The 14,311-nt window shown below is 41.0% G+C and overlaps 1 protein-coding gene across 7 annotated transcripts in view; it reads right to left on the bottom strand.

Moving 5' to 3' along the window:
• TSPAN4 (tetraspanin 4) overlaps positions 1-14,311 on the bottom strand; it is a 500,953-nt gene that overhangs the window by 310,580 nt on the left and 176,062 nt on the right. For all 7 annotated transcript variants that reach the window (XM_083587764.1, XM_083587762.1, XM_083587759.1 and 4 more), the window contains one exon: positions 3,254-3,326. The gene's annotated coding sequence lies outside the window, so the exon portion shown is untranslated. The remainder of the gene's footprint in view (positions 1-3,253; positions 3,327-14,311) is intronic.

The following is a 14,311-nucleotide window of genomic DNA, read 5'->3' as shown; positions in this document are numbered from 1 at the left end:
TATACAGAGATGTGGCATTAGAAAGAGGATGAACAACCATGTGCGCCCGACCACCCCAAATCCTTCTTTTTCCAACCCTCCTTGCTGTTAACAGGCAGCCCAGCGCACATTCTGTACACATATCTAGCCAATGACAGGACAGTGGCATCTGCAATCTCACTTGATGGCAGTAATCAATAAGCAGTGAAATCCTCACTGAGCAATTCCTTTTCCTTCTGGCTACAAAGGCAAATGAAACTTAGGCTGTAAAGGCAAAATACTGATCAGAGGAGGCTCTGTGTGTATGTACAAGCAGCAATCTCAGCTCTGATGCAGGCTTTCGGGTTTAGATATTTGACTTTGCATGCTGCATGTTGTGGGCATAAAATATTCAATATATACCCAAATATCTCCTGGAACCCGTAGTTTCTAAAGAGGCTGGTAATGTTCCTTACTCTATAGACATTTAGAAGCTCCAGCTGCCAAGAGGAAGTTCCCAGTCTGTAAGGGGGGGGAGGTCCTGCTCATAGCCAGAGAGCAAAAAAATACAGTGGAAGCTCTACTTACGGACATAATCAGTTTTGGAGGTCTGTCCATATGTCAATCTGGGTTGCTGGTAGAAGCGCTATTGTGCACAGGTGCATTCAGTGGCAGCACGCTTCTGCACATGTGCAGATGGTGGCAGCCACTTCTGCGCGTGCGCAAATCGCAGCAAACCCGGTATTTAGTTCCGGGTTTGCCGCAGTCGCAACTTGGATCAGGCCCAAGTAGAGGCGGTCGTAAGTAGAGGTTCTACTGTAGAAGGAGAGCAGAAAATAAACCAGCAGCCTCAATGTGGATGAGAATTAACCACTATCAGTTACAAAAGCCACACAAATTGAGGTGGCCGGGAGCTTACTTTCTCAGAAATGTTTCGGTGATGCATGCTTTTTTCTACAGAAACCAAATCAATTACAGAAGAGACTTCAGTGTACTGGAAGAAGCAACGATCACCAGTGTCAAGGCAACGATTCTTCAGCAGCAACTTCGTTGGACTGATCATGTTGTTTGGATGCCTGATTATTGTCTTCCAAAGCAACTACTCTATTCTGAACTTTAAAATGGAAAGCATAATGCTTGTGGTCAACAAAAGAGGTTTAAAGAATTGGTGTACTAGCTGGGTGTTTGACATGAGGCAGTACAGCACTTAGCAATTCTGGTTTTCTGTAATATAAGAATTTAAATTGCAGATACAGCAATTCACAGCAATTCAACATAACAAGGGAAAACACAGGAGATCTCCTAGTCTCTGGCACAGATTGCTTTACAACATATTGAATGTAATACAATTCTTCTGAAATCTATTAATTTGAAATACACAGCACTTCACATGAAGTGGGCTTTGTACAGTGCAGCCGGATTTAATTGTATGTTATGTAATAAGTACGCCAAGCACTTGCAGAGACCTTTCTTCTGTTTGGCGTGCTTTACAAACATTAGCTAATTCATCCACGTGATGCCCTGGGAAGGTATGTAAAAGGAAATCACTTAGACGGCAGCGGATGCTCTCTAAGGGCACACGTACAACCTGGGCAACAAAAGGATTTGCTGCGTTAGCAGCAAGTCTGGGAGCACAATTTATACAAGGTTGCAATGCAGCACTGCAAGCACACACAACCATTCAGGAAAGCTTCTTTTTCAAGTGACAGGAAGGATACATGGCAGACATAAACCAATGACTGGATCCCTGCCAAGTGCCGAATCTATACTGCAGGGACAGGGCTGGCAGAAGATCTTTAGAGTGATAAGAGAAGGGTCTAACAAAGAAGTCGTGTGCTACAAGGTGCGGAGGGGAGACGGAGCCCAAAGTTAAGGTGAAAAGGATTTGTCATTCACAAATAGGATAGCACCTGCTTTTTTGAAGCAAAACTTCATACATGTTATACCTCTTTATAAATAGTAATTCCCCAAGATTTGGGAACCAGACACATGCCAGTTCAGTGCTGAGGAATGGCACCTCTATTCCTAGGCCAGGGTCTACAGTGAACCAAACTGTCTGCTTTGGTCTCAAAGGTGTCATAAGCTAGATTCTTCCTAGCAGAGAGAAAGCCTTTTTTCAGTCCTGGAATTGGGATGGGCAGCTTGGTGGGAATCAGGGTCCTTCCTCCTTTCTCCCATTTAATATGCTGCAATGCATAATAGCTTAAGATTCCAGCCCTGGGCTCCCACACCCTTGGAACATCCAGCAAACAATGTAGACCAGCAAATGGATATACTGTTTCATAAATATGTCAACGGATTCTTGGTTGGGGGGAAAAAATAAAAAGAAGAATAAAAACTAACACAACCTATTAAGTGCAGAGAGCTGAGGCATAAACTTGAGGCATAAAATTAAGACAATTTAAGCACTAAAAAGCAAGGAACTGTAAAACTGAGCAATTCCTGCCACTAACAGCCTGCAAGGTGGCCTTATTTCATACAGCAGTAAAAGGGAAATCAAGAACTTTGCAAAACCAAGAGGACCCTTGGGATATGCATTTCAGCATCACCCAGCCACCCCTGCATTCAATTTGATACTGTTTTTGCAAATGCCAGTTATGTAAGAGCACAATTGCATTCCAGGTGATGAAAACATTAATATCTCCCCCTGCAATATCCTGCAGAGATGCTTCCCCTTCCATGTCCTCACCCCCTTTCCACGCTGGCCCTTCTTCCTCCCCCGCCTCTTCCACTCACCATTAGAAAACTCTTTTTTTAAAAAAAACCTTCCCATCTTATTCTGCAGCTTGGCTGTGACCCAAAGGCCAATCATTAGAATGGTCTTGCACTTTCTTTCTGGGCTGAATTAGACCAAGTGTCTCCAACCTTTTCAGACCCAGGATCCCCACTTTTACCCCTCTTAACTCTTTAGCCAGGTGAAAACATTTCTCTATAACCAGGCCTTTGGCTAAATAAACATCATGTGGTCTTTTAAATGTGTTTGTGAAAGGAGGGTTATTGGGGGGGTTGCTTCATTTTTATTTCATTTTTATTTCATTTTCATTTAGTTGTGACCCCCCAGGGGTTAGAGGTTAGGGTCCTGACCCACCTATTGAAGACTAGTGGATTAGATGGTGGGCTTCAAGCTGGCACATAATGAAAAGACAGACCACATGGCTACTTCTGGCTATGCAAAGATCCCAAAATAACCCACAGCATTCCTTTAAAAATTAGAATATATCCTCCCCACTCTTTAGGAAACTTTGTAATGACTGCTCAAGAATTAGCTTTGATCTAATCTTAAAAAATAAAGTACCTGATTTGTGGCTGCGCCAAGTTTGAACAGTTCCACAGCAGGAGCTCCTCAAAGTCTGTGAGTTTCAAACACTCTGAAAAAGAAAAATGTGTCCAAATTAATTAACTGCCAATTAGAAGGTATATCTTACCAGGACCCAGCAACAAATCCGAGAGCACAAGTCCCCTACTGGCTAACGAGGAAGCGGTCAATGCCACCTGATTACGGTTGACACTCTTTCCAACTGTATGCAAGGTGGCTATGAAAGTTTGAAAAAGGAGCAGAAAGCCAACAAACAATAGTAAGTGGCAGGTCCAGAGAGCAAAACAACTGGCCTTGTTGAGTCCTGGAAAAAAAATCAATGTAGAATCAAGGAGTGCCACAGCAATTGGCATAGTCTGGCCAAGGTTCTGGGAGGAAGAATTAATGGCCTCCTTTTGCCCTTCCCCTCTGCTTGTAGAGGCTACCTCTCCGAAATTCAGATTATTACCAGGGGAGGCTCCTCCACCGTAGGCTGTGCCCACTCTGAAAAGATTAAAAAATGCAAAAAAATGCAGTTAAAGAGTCTTTGTTCATGCATCACCACACCGATCCATGTTTTTGTGTTGTGATCTTTCTCTCAGACTTCAGCAGCAAAGGGTACAGTCATTCCAATATCCTCAATAACTGAAGCTTTAGAACAGTCTTCAAAGGCAGCTCCAAAGATAACACACTAGAGCAGAGTTCCCCAAACTTGGAGGGGGGGGCTGTTGTCATAGTCGCTGCCAAATGTCCATTTTATAGTGGGGTGGGACTGTCAAAAAAACTGGCAATACCCCCAAACAAAAAGGGGCATATTTTTCTTTAAAAGTTAAAAATGAGGAAGGACAGTGGACCTTGGTAAACCCTAACATTACTTTAATCCAAATGGGAAGGTTCTAGAACATATTTAATCCCCACCCTGCTAATGCTCAGAAGTTACACATCTGTGATTCAGCCATGGCATCTTTCAAACCAGGTTCTGGTTCTAAGGTCTGGCTCAAATTAAACCCTTTGCTTGATTTAGCTAAAAGCACTGATGCTAAATCCAGAGGTAGCGTTATTATTAATTTACGATGCAGTGGAAGGTTCACAGGCTACGAAGGACTTGCTCACAAATTTATTGACAGCTGCACGAATTATGATAGCTAGGAAGTGGAAGGGGCAAACAGAATATAAAATGGAAGAATGGTATAAAGAGGTGTGAAATATAAGCTATTAATGATAGATTAACATGTGCCATTAAGGTGAGATGGGGAATAAGCAGGGGAAATGATTTTGAGGAGATATGGAATATGTTTGTAGAATTTGTACTGTTAAAACAGAAAGGGGTCAAACCATCGCAAGAGGTGCTGAAATTCTGGGAGGTTGGATAGTTATAATGGAATGGTCTTGTGTATGGCGTGCACATTTTTATTTATTATTATTACTTTGTCAAAAAATAATAATAAAATAAAGCATTGATGTATTTCCAAAAAAAAATTTTTTAATTATATTTTCTGACCACTTTAATAGAAATTTGAATTGCAAATCATAATATAACCAGAGAATACGAAAACCCCCAATTCTGACAATGCTATTATTGCCTTTGCCACTCGCCTGGGAATAATAGGCACTCCTTCGTACGTTAGTACTACCATTTTTCAAGTTCTGGGGTTGGGGGAGAAATTAAGAAATCCAAAAATGCTTAGCGGAGGACAGTGATTGTCAAGACTGCTAGCTTAGCTCTACCGACTGTGCCTCTGTTGTTTTGTATTTTATATACCATCTGTGTACACGGAAATAAAAGTTACAACCAGTATTGTGCCGATACCGTGTTGCAGTTTGGTTTCTTGACAGCATCTGCCTAAACACTGAAGGGAAGCCCAGTGTTTTTTAAGAGATGCTAGACATTAAGATGAAAAAGAGGTAGGAGTGGGTGGGATTGTAGCACCCATGCACACAAACGCCTGCCGAGTTCAACCAAGCGTTCTGAGACTAGCAACTTTCATTTCGTTCTCAAGCAGCCTGATGTATTTCCAAAATTGGATCATTGCAAAATACAAACTTGGAGTAAGCACTGCTTACTGAAATTATTTGGCTTACTTTTGAGTAGGCATGCACAGAATCATGCTTGAGATTTGCTTATCTACCCTCAATGCAACAATAATGCAAGACTTTTAATTCAAGTCATATTGCACTGTTTTAATTTTATTAGGATGTTTTTACTGTACAATTTTAAAGAGCAACTCTGGCAAAAAGCTGAATAGAAATGTTATAAATAAATAGGACACTGTTCTTAATTAGTCGAGGGGAAACTTTTTCTCCTGTCATCTTAACACTCGAACAGATTGCAGACTGGGCTAAATTCTGTGCCCTCTTCCAGAAATATCTATTTTCTCCATTTCTAATTGCAACCAGTCTGAAGGGAAAGCTTTCTAATTCAAAAGCTGGCAGATCATAGCGTGAACTTTCATCCTGATAAAATCACTTTACTATATCCTTGCATTTTTATTTTATTTTTGGGCTGTTCTTAAAACACAATCATAGCTTGCTCCATTTTTGTACTAGCTGTAGGTATCAACCACTCAACCACCATTTTCAATGTATACTTAGGTTACTGAAATAAAGGTAAAGGGGATTATTCTACTCATTCAGAACAGCAATATATGAATACTGTTGCTGTTGGGTGGAGGGCTTGGCTATTTGGTAATAAAGAAAATGTACTCTGCTTGCATTCAAAGGCACTTTTTTCCTTCTGAAGCTCTAGTAATCGTAATACAGCTAGTGATTTGGTAAACATGATCCTTGAAGTGGGGTGGGGATGGCTGTTATGCACTGAGCAGACAGGATGGTGTGTGCAAAAACATCCAAAGACATAAGAAAAATGAAGAGGTATGCGTTAGCCTAGTATGGGGGAACCTGTGGCCCTCTAGATATTGTTGACCCACAACTCCCATAATCCATGACCACTGGTCATGCTGGCTAAGACTGGAGACCAATAGCAACTGGAGGGCCACAGCTCCTCCAGCCTTGCCTTAAGTGTTGCATGCTATTGTCACGTTGCTGACAACGCTAATAATATAGGATGCACATAGTACAGCAAATATGCTTCCTTGTTGTAGGCTTCCAATTCCAAAATCCCCCAGTTGCCACCAAATCCTACTGTTCCCATTTATGACTACAGTAATGAGATATAAAACTTTCACCCTAGGTTAGGCTACAAAAATCAGGCACTGAGAACTCAACAACTTGGGACCAAAGTCCTTTAAGGATCGACAGATTCCTTATGCTCCACCTTGAACACCGAGATCTTATGATGGGACACTTTTGGTGGTCTCCCATGCCCCTGCGATTCATTCACCAGGGAAGTGTGGCAGACCCTGCCCTGTGCAACTCCTTGCCAGTAGAAGTCTGGCAGAAGTAATCCCTGATTTCTTTTAACCTTATTTTTCATACTTTACTCTTCATATAGGCCTTTGGCACTTGGATATTTTTACCAACCAGTTATACTGATAAGATATCAATGCTTTTAATGATGTAATTATTTTAGTATTGCATTTTCATGCTGTACACCACCTTGCTATTTTTCCATGGAAGTGTGGTTAATATATATTTAAATAAATATAACTACAGTGGTACCTCGGGTTAAGAACTTAATTCGTTCTGGAGGTCTGTTCTTAACCTGAAACTGTTCTTAACCTGAAGCACCACTTTAGCTAATGGGGCCTCCTGCTGCCGCCGTGCCGCCGGAGCACGATTTCTGTTCTCATCCTGAAGCAAAGTTCTTAACCCAAGGTACTATTTCTGGGTTAGCGGAGTCTGTAACCTGAAGCGTATGTAACCTGAAGCATATGTAACCCGAGGTACCACTGTACAGTATATGCAAAGCCTGTATTGGAATGGGAAATGCTTATATGAAAGACAGACTAGGAATCTGCAGTCTTTGCTCGAATGTAGTATTTCAAATGAATGCAGAAAGCTATGCTGTGTAGAAGGAAGGAAGGAAGGAAGGAAGGAAAGAAGGGGCTAAGAAACAATTATCAGAGAAAAAGCAACTATTAAGCCACTGCAGACATTTCACAGTGGAGGAAGTAATTTTCATTCTTGCTCCCAAATTTCCAACACAGACGGAAAAACTTTTATAGCTTCACAGGGGAATACACAAATCTTAATTTTCCAATAAAATGTTAGCTTATGGCCAACAGCCCAAGGAGGTTCAGACAAGAGAGTAAGGTGGTGAAACGACTGGAGGAAAAGTGGAGGTGATCAATATTCTGCAACGTGGTCAATAAGCAAAACAAGAAACTCCTGCAGGTACATGGGCATAATACTGCAAATAAGTGAGCAATATATGAGTATTGAATTAGTATCGATGAGAAAACAAAGCATTAGGCGATAGATTTCTATTCACCCTCAAGGTTCACACATTGCATCAAATTAGAACAAGCCGAAACACACAGCACAAGGGTCTCCATGGAAGCATGTCAAAGCGAAAAGACCACCTTCTTAAGTATTCTCCCAATGGGGCAGTTTCTAGTGTTTGCATACTCATGTAAAACTTTGCTTTCCAAAAGCCTCCTGTACCGGGTGCTCAGATCTAGCTAAGCATTGAGGTCAGAGGCTTGGTGGGCGAATTCCTCCCACCCCACCAACAGCTTCACCACAATCATAAACTGTGAAGCTTGCACACCTCATAACAGACTGAGAGAACACCTGAGATCTGCACCAGCTACCTGATCCTAAATAAGACACAGGAAGCATGCCAATCTGCAAACCTGCTTGGGATTTGCTTGGGGTCCACAGTACTATCAGCTTCAGTACTAGTTGTGTTGCAAACATTTGCCTAAGATCACAGCAAAGCAGATGAGACATCACATCTTACCACCACACACACATAAGCATACCTAGCAGAGATGGAAATACATTTAAAACCAAAGTCTGAAAATTAGTCTAGCACAGTGGTTCTCAATTGGTGATCCGCAGACACCAGGTTGTTCACATAACCCATCCATGGTATCCGTGGCAACACTCATGTAACAAAAACTACCATAAAGATGTCAAAAGTTTCAAAAGTAGGGGATCCATGGCTTGGCTTTTGAAAAAGAGGGGGTCTGCAGTACCTAGCTAACTGGGAATCATTGGTCTAGCACACTGTATGTTACAACTGCTTAGAGAATTAGTGTAGTGTGATTGAAGTCATCAATAATGGACTATTACAGTCCAGGCTAATCCTCAAAGACAAGATACTTAAAGGCTAATAGTCTGCCTGAAGCTACACACACACACACACACACACACACACAGACACGAGTTTAACTCTTTAAGAACAAGGGGACTCAGCCAAACATTCTGTTCTCTTCTGTTTACCCAGAATTCATTTAAAAAACAATCTAAGCAGGCAGGTTTCAGTTGAAGAGTATTTTATTGGAAGATATTTTTATTGAACATATTTTATTGAAAGATATAACTTGCACGAAAGAGAATATTGCAGGAGTACTGTCTTTTCTACCATTAACAAAAGAGCTTCCATGGAACAAGACAAGTACAGGACAAGAGTCAGATCAAGAAATAATGGGCACTTAGGAATATTCTTAAATTAGGATGAGAACTGAAGAAACCCATTAAAGAGGTGAATGATATCAAACCATAACTGTATAAATAATCATAGATCATAGGGTTGAATCCTACCATGAGGGCCATCCATACAGGAATCTTTTGCCCGTCAGGGCTCAAACTCATGAGCTTGAGATCAAGAGTCTCATGCTGGGCTCTTTTCCCACTGGCTCATTCTCTTCTACAACCAATGGCCACCACGTCCAGGGTTCTTCTTCCTGGCACACCTTGCTACATGTCATTCCTTGAATCATACCAAGTGGCAGTGTGTTTGAGAGAGAGAACTTGCTGGTATTGGTCTAGGAACCCCTAGAACAAGGCACAAGTTATTCTGGCTCCTGTTTTCAAGCTTTGGCCTTTAAAATCTGAAAATTTCAGCAACTGGTCTTGGCATACCAAATATTTGATCAACGAAGTGTCAGAAACGGTGGGGGGGGGGAGAGACAGAAACGTGGTTCACTCTGTATTGCATATTGCATTTTTTTGACACTTGGTTGGTGGGAAATTACAAACTTTTTTGTTTTCTTAAAATTTTTAGGGCACTATTGTTGTTAAATGGGCCCGTCACCATTTTTACAACGTAATGTCTAGTGATTCATTATGCAGTAAACATACATTCATTATGCTGTAAGTGTACTGAAAAACTAATTGAACAGCAAAGCCCTTTCTAACTTTACTTTGTATTTTATGGTTTCAACTGCTGCTCATATTTTTATTATTATTTGGAATGCTTTTTTTAAAAAAAATGCTGTTGTGGCTAATTGTAATATATATGTTACTGCTTCACATTTTTTGTTTCAATACACTGCCTTGAGAAGGCTTTCATCTTTAAACACAGAAAATATCACAAATAAATAATAAAATACAAATTTGCACTGAGGGCATGCCACAATCTAATGTTAGGTTTTGCACAAATCTGGGAGACGCATTAATAAAGTTTGTTGACGTTAATGAATGGGCCCAGTTCAAACGAGCAATGTGAATACGTAACAGTAAGGTTTGTGTTTACATGCTTCCACCCACCCACCACCCACCTCCAGCTTCAAAAGGGTTTGGAAGCTCTTCCTTCCAGTTTAGAGTAGCTGACGCTTGATGCCAGGGTCAGAGCTAGCCATTCTGGCACCTGAGGCAGACCTCAAAATGGCACCAGGGAAGAAGGGGTGAGGGAAGCTCTACATCAGGGACAAGGTAGGGGGGAAAGATCTACATTGGGATCTGCTTCCCCTGTGGATCCTGCTGTCTGAGGGAGTCACCTCGCCTTGCCTCATGGGTTGTTGTGTCATCCAAACCTAACAAACTGTGGTTACTCTCAACTGTGTTTTTTTTTAAACAAACTAACTTAAAACTTTGAATTATGAGGCAGCTTGCTTAAACAAGTCATTGTTAACATTAACCATCATTTAAGGTTTGAAAAGCATGCTAAACTGTGGCTAGTAAAAATCAGAAGCAAATATTTTTCATCTCACAGCTATGCTGGAGGAGAAATGTGGGGGGTAGTGCATTAGCTGAGGCTCGCTGAGACTTCTTCTTACTATGGTTTAGTATGATGCCTGAATGCTATTTTTATTCTATTTACAATAAAAACAGTACAGTCCTTTGCTTTGTATTCTGAAGTTCAGAGGCATAATAGAAAATTTAACACTTCTTAAATTTCCCCACTGAACGTTGTATTCACACTCCACAAAGAATTAAACTGCAGACTGTCCTCACTGCAGCAATTTCCAAAGTGGCATTAATTACATTCAGCTTAATGGAAGCCATAATGCAATTAGTACTGTAGCGATTGTTGTTCACCTGTATATCTTAGTAGGGATATTTTGATTTGTAACCTGATCAATTGCCCAATTTATTTGTTTTCTCAAAACCACATTACAAAACTATTAACAGTCTAAACGTTAAAACAGCTAGCCAAAACAGCAAAAGTTTTCGCCTTCAGATAGGTTTTCAGATAGGCTTGGATTTAAGATGATTGCAGCACTTACATTAAACAAGTCTGATGAATTGATGAGAATTAAAAAAAGAACCCTTCCCATATCTCAGTAGGATTTATTTATTAACACCACACAAGACATCTCAATAAAGAAAAGGGTCTTATTGTGGTAAACCACTGCAATGCAATGAAATAACATCACGTTGAAGGTGAGGGGAACCTCCGGGCGATGACCTTCGACAATACAAGTTAGTAATCCTTATTTCATTACTAGGCAAATTAAGAGAGATTGTAGTTAAGAACAGATTGGTTAAAGATGGATAAACATGACATGATAGGAAGTGTCAACAGGGATTTTTGCTAAAGGAAATCTACAGATCAGAAACAGATTGGAGGCCAGGAAGTGGATTTGCAGAGGCTAAAGGCTTTTCTACAGTCGGTTTAAAGATTCCTCGTGGTGCTTTTCCCCCCACCAAGCTGCTGCTATTACAAACTTGTGTAGTTCGCTGTCTATAAGCAGTTGAGTCTGTGCTGTCCTTGTGCTGTCTTTGGACATTAGCGCTAAACCACAGTTTAGCATTACATGTATGAGCCCGCTCCCAACTCCACTCTCCTCCTCCAATACGGCTACAGGAAAGAGAATAAAACTCAATGGAGTGCATCCCTGAATACTTGTCCTTTTCACATGGAAAGAAGCAATCTCTTTTGTGACTTGTTTCTGTGTGCTGTGACATCTCTTTTGAGTGTTGTGTTTCAGGGGATGCACAAACATTAGCATGTTCTTTATAAAATAGGCATTTATGGAATACATGATACTCATACCATCAGGAACATGAAGAGCAAAATATCAACAGGGTCCTAAACTGTCCTTCCCTGATGACTTAGTGAGGGAAATGAGATGGGACAGCAAGTTTATACTGAACTGTCCTCTCGTCAATATAAGGAGACAGCAGCCCTAATCCTATTTACATGGAAGTAAGCCCAACAGAATGGAATGAAACTTAATTTTGAGAAGACAGAATATATGGTTTTGCGATGGGTCATTACGCACTTCATTGATTTAGTCTTTTGCAGCAAAACACAACATATTGTGGCACCTTAAAGACAAAGGGGGCTGCCCCTCTTGAAATTCATAAACTTGGAAAGGGAACACACAATGAAGGTAAATGGTTCTGTTGATGGATGAGCTATGCAAGTCTATTTTGTGTGGGTTTGTGGGTGTGTATCTGCATCAGTGATGATTAAAAGGAAAAAATGCTTTTGCAAAATAAACCAACTGCACTGGAACTGAAAATACTGTAAGAAAGTGTGAATTAATGCCAGAAAGGATTGAGGCATATGCATACATCCCTATTTTGCTGTCACCACTTCTTCATTCTTAAATCATCATCAATGTCAAGCTAACATGCTGTTTCCATCTCCTCAGCCCTGCTATTTTTCTTCAATAAAAAAGAAAACAAAATAGAGCCGGGTGTCTTTTGTTTTTGGTGTATTTGTGGAGTCACATCTATACCAGTAACTTTTGAACAGCTTAATTCTAGCAAATTTTAGCAAAAGCTGCCCACTCCCCCCAAAAGCATTTATCTACATCTCTGACTATTTCCCTTTTATTTCATCCGATTTCTCCTTAAATTAGGCAGCAAAGATGGAGGGCAGGCCTGTCACACAACCTGTTGCATGCCAAGGTAAATGCAGGCCACCAAGCCAGCAGTGATTTAGTAGTTAGAGTCTTGCTCTAGGACCTAGGAGACCACGGTTCAAATCCACACTCTGCCATAAAGAACACTTGGCCTAGATTGACACTGTCTGTCAGCCCAACCTACCTCACAGGGCTGCTGTGGGGATTAAGTTGTGGGTGGGAACATGTGCGCCACCTTGAGTTCCTTGGAAGAAAAAGGTGGGATATAAACAAACAAACAAACAAACAAACAAACAAACAAACACTATCGCCTGCCAGGTGCTTCATAACGCCTCCCTCATTTTTGTTTTGCCTGCAATTGTAAAACTAGGTGGGAAGTACCTAGCAGTCTACTTTCAGCTTAGTGGGCAGAAGTTTTGTCGACTTGAATTAAACTTCCTTCATAAACCTCAGCTTTGCAGATTTAATTATGCTAAAAATCAACTCAATGGCAAAATTCCCAAGTCTAAGGACCCCCAAGCAGCAGGAAATGTCAGAGGCACCTCTGATTTTGATGCTTGGTATAGTCTCTTTGGCGACCCTTTGCTTCCATGTGCTGCAAGAAAGATGGATTCTCTCTGTGTATGACAGCAGCAGGAGAGTAAGCAGGCAGAAAATGCAGAAACCCATGCAAAAAGCTTAGCAGGACATGGTGGAAAGAATATTATGATTAGCCAAATAAGCAGTTACCATGGCTCACTAGCTCAGCAATCGCTGGTTACGTTTAGTGCTGAAGTACTAAACCAACTCCTTATCTCTCTCTCTTTCTCTATCTATCTGGAGTAGGTTTAGTACTTCAGCACTAAACATGACCAGCGATTGCTGGTATATACTGGTATATCTCCAGAGAGACTTTGCAATCATCCAAAGCAGTTAGGAAAAGATACATCAGTTATGCCTCCTCTTTTTCCTTTTAAAAAGAGCAATGTGCCATCATTCTCTACAAATGAAATGGGTGTGTTCATAATTCAAAATGTGGCATACCAGTAATTCACATTCACACACAAACACACACACAGGCTCAAAACATCTGCCTCTTCGAAGACACAAACCAGAAGAATTTGATAACATGGTCTGCTGGAGTGTAGCACTAACAGCCTGCAGCTACATCTGACCTCCAGTTAATTGACTGACAAATCATTAAATGTCCGGGGCCAGGAAATTTCTTCTCTCATTTCCTATCACCTTCACCAGCACAACATCTAATGGTCCCACAGTTGCATTTTACAGGCTACTAAAAAAGGAAAGACACCACTTTGAAATTTATGAGGAGCCTGGGGAAGCTACTGAGTGCCACCTTTTCTTCTCTTGTTCTTCATGCCTCAGGCATAAATTTGGTTTGCTGCTTGTTCCTGCGCTTAAACAGTTGTGTCTTTCTAGCACTAATATATTTGCCTCGCTTCCTACTTCAGAAATGTTCTTCAACACTCTTTTCTTCATCTCTGGCTGAGACAAAAAAGTGAATCTGCGCAAAACCAGAGTGAAAATGGGTTGTTGTTGTTGCTGCTGCTGCTGCTGCTGTTGTTTGGAGAGGCAAGACTATTCTGCATATTGCTATGTGCTTTCCGCTTCCCAAAGAAATTAAAACTTACAAGAACTTCCTTACCTGGACTCTGATTCTTTTTGAAGATGGAGTGCCCTTAAGGCACTCTGTAATATTTGTGTCTGTTTACAAATCTTCAAATCAAACATAGATGACGGCACATAAGAAGATAAGAATATCCTGCTGGATCAGATCAATGGCCTACCTAGTCCAGCATCCTGTTCTCACAGTGGCCAACCAGATGCCTGTGGAAACCAGGGAGCAGAACATGAGCACTCTCTCCTCCCGTGGTTTCCAGCAACTGGTATTGGGTAG

The sequence above is a fragment of the Podarcis filfolensis genome (assembly GCF_964270895.1).
Source record: "Podarcis filfolensis genome assembly, chromosome: 1".
Taxonomy (NCBI): Eukaryota; Metazoa; Chordata; class Lepidosauria; order Squamata; family Lacertidae; genus Podarcis; species Podarcis filfolensis.
This window is presented reverse-complemented; position numbering and strand designations above follow the sequence as displayed.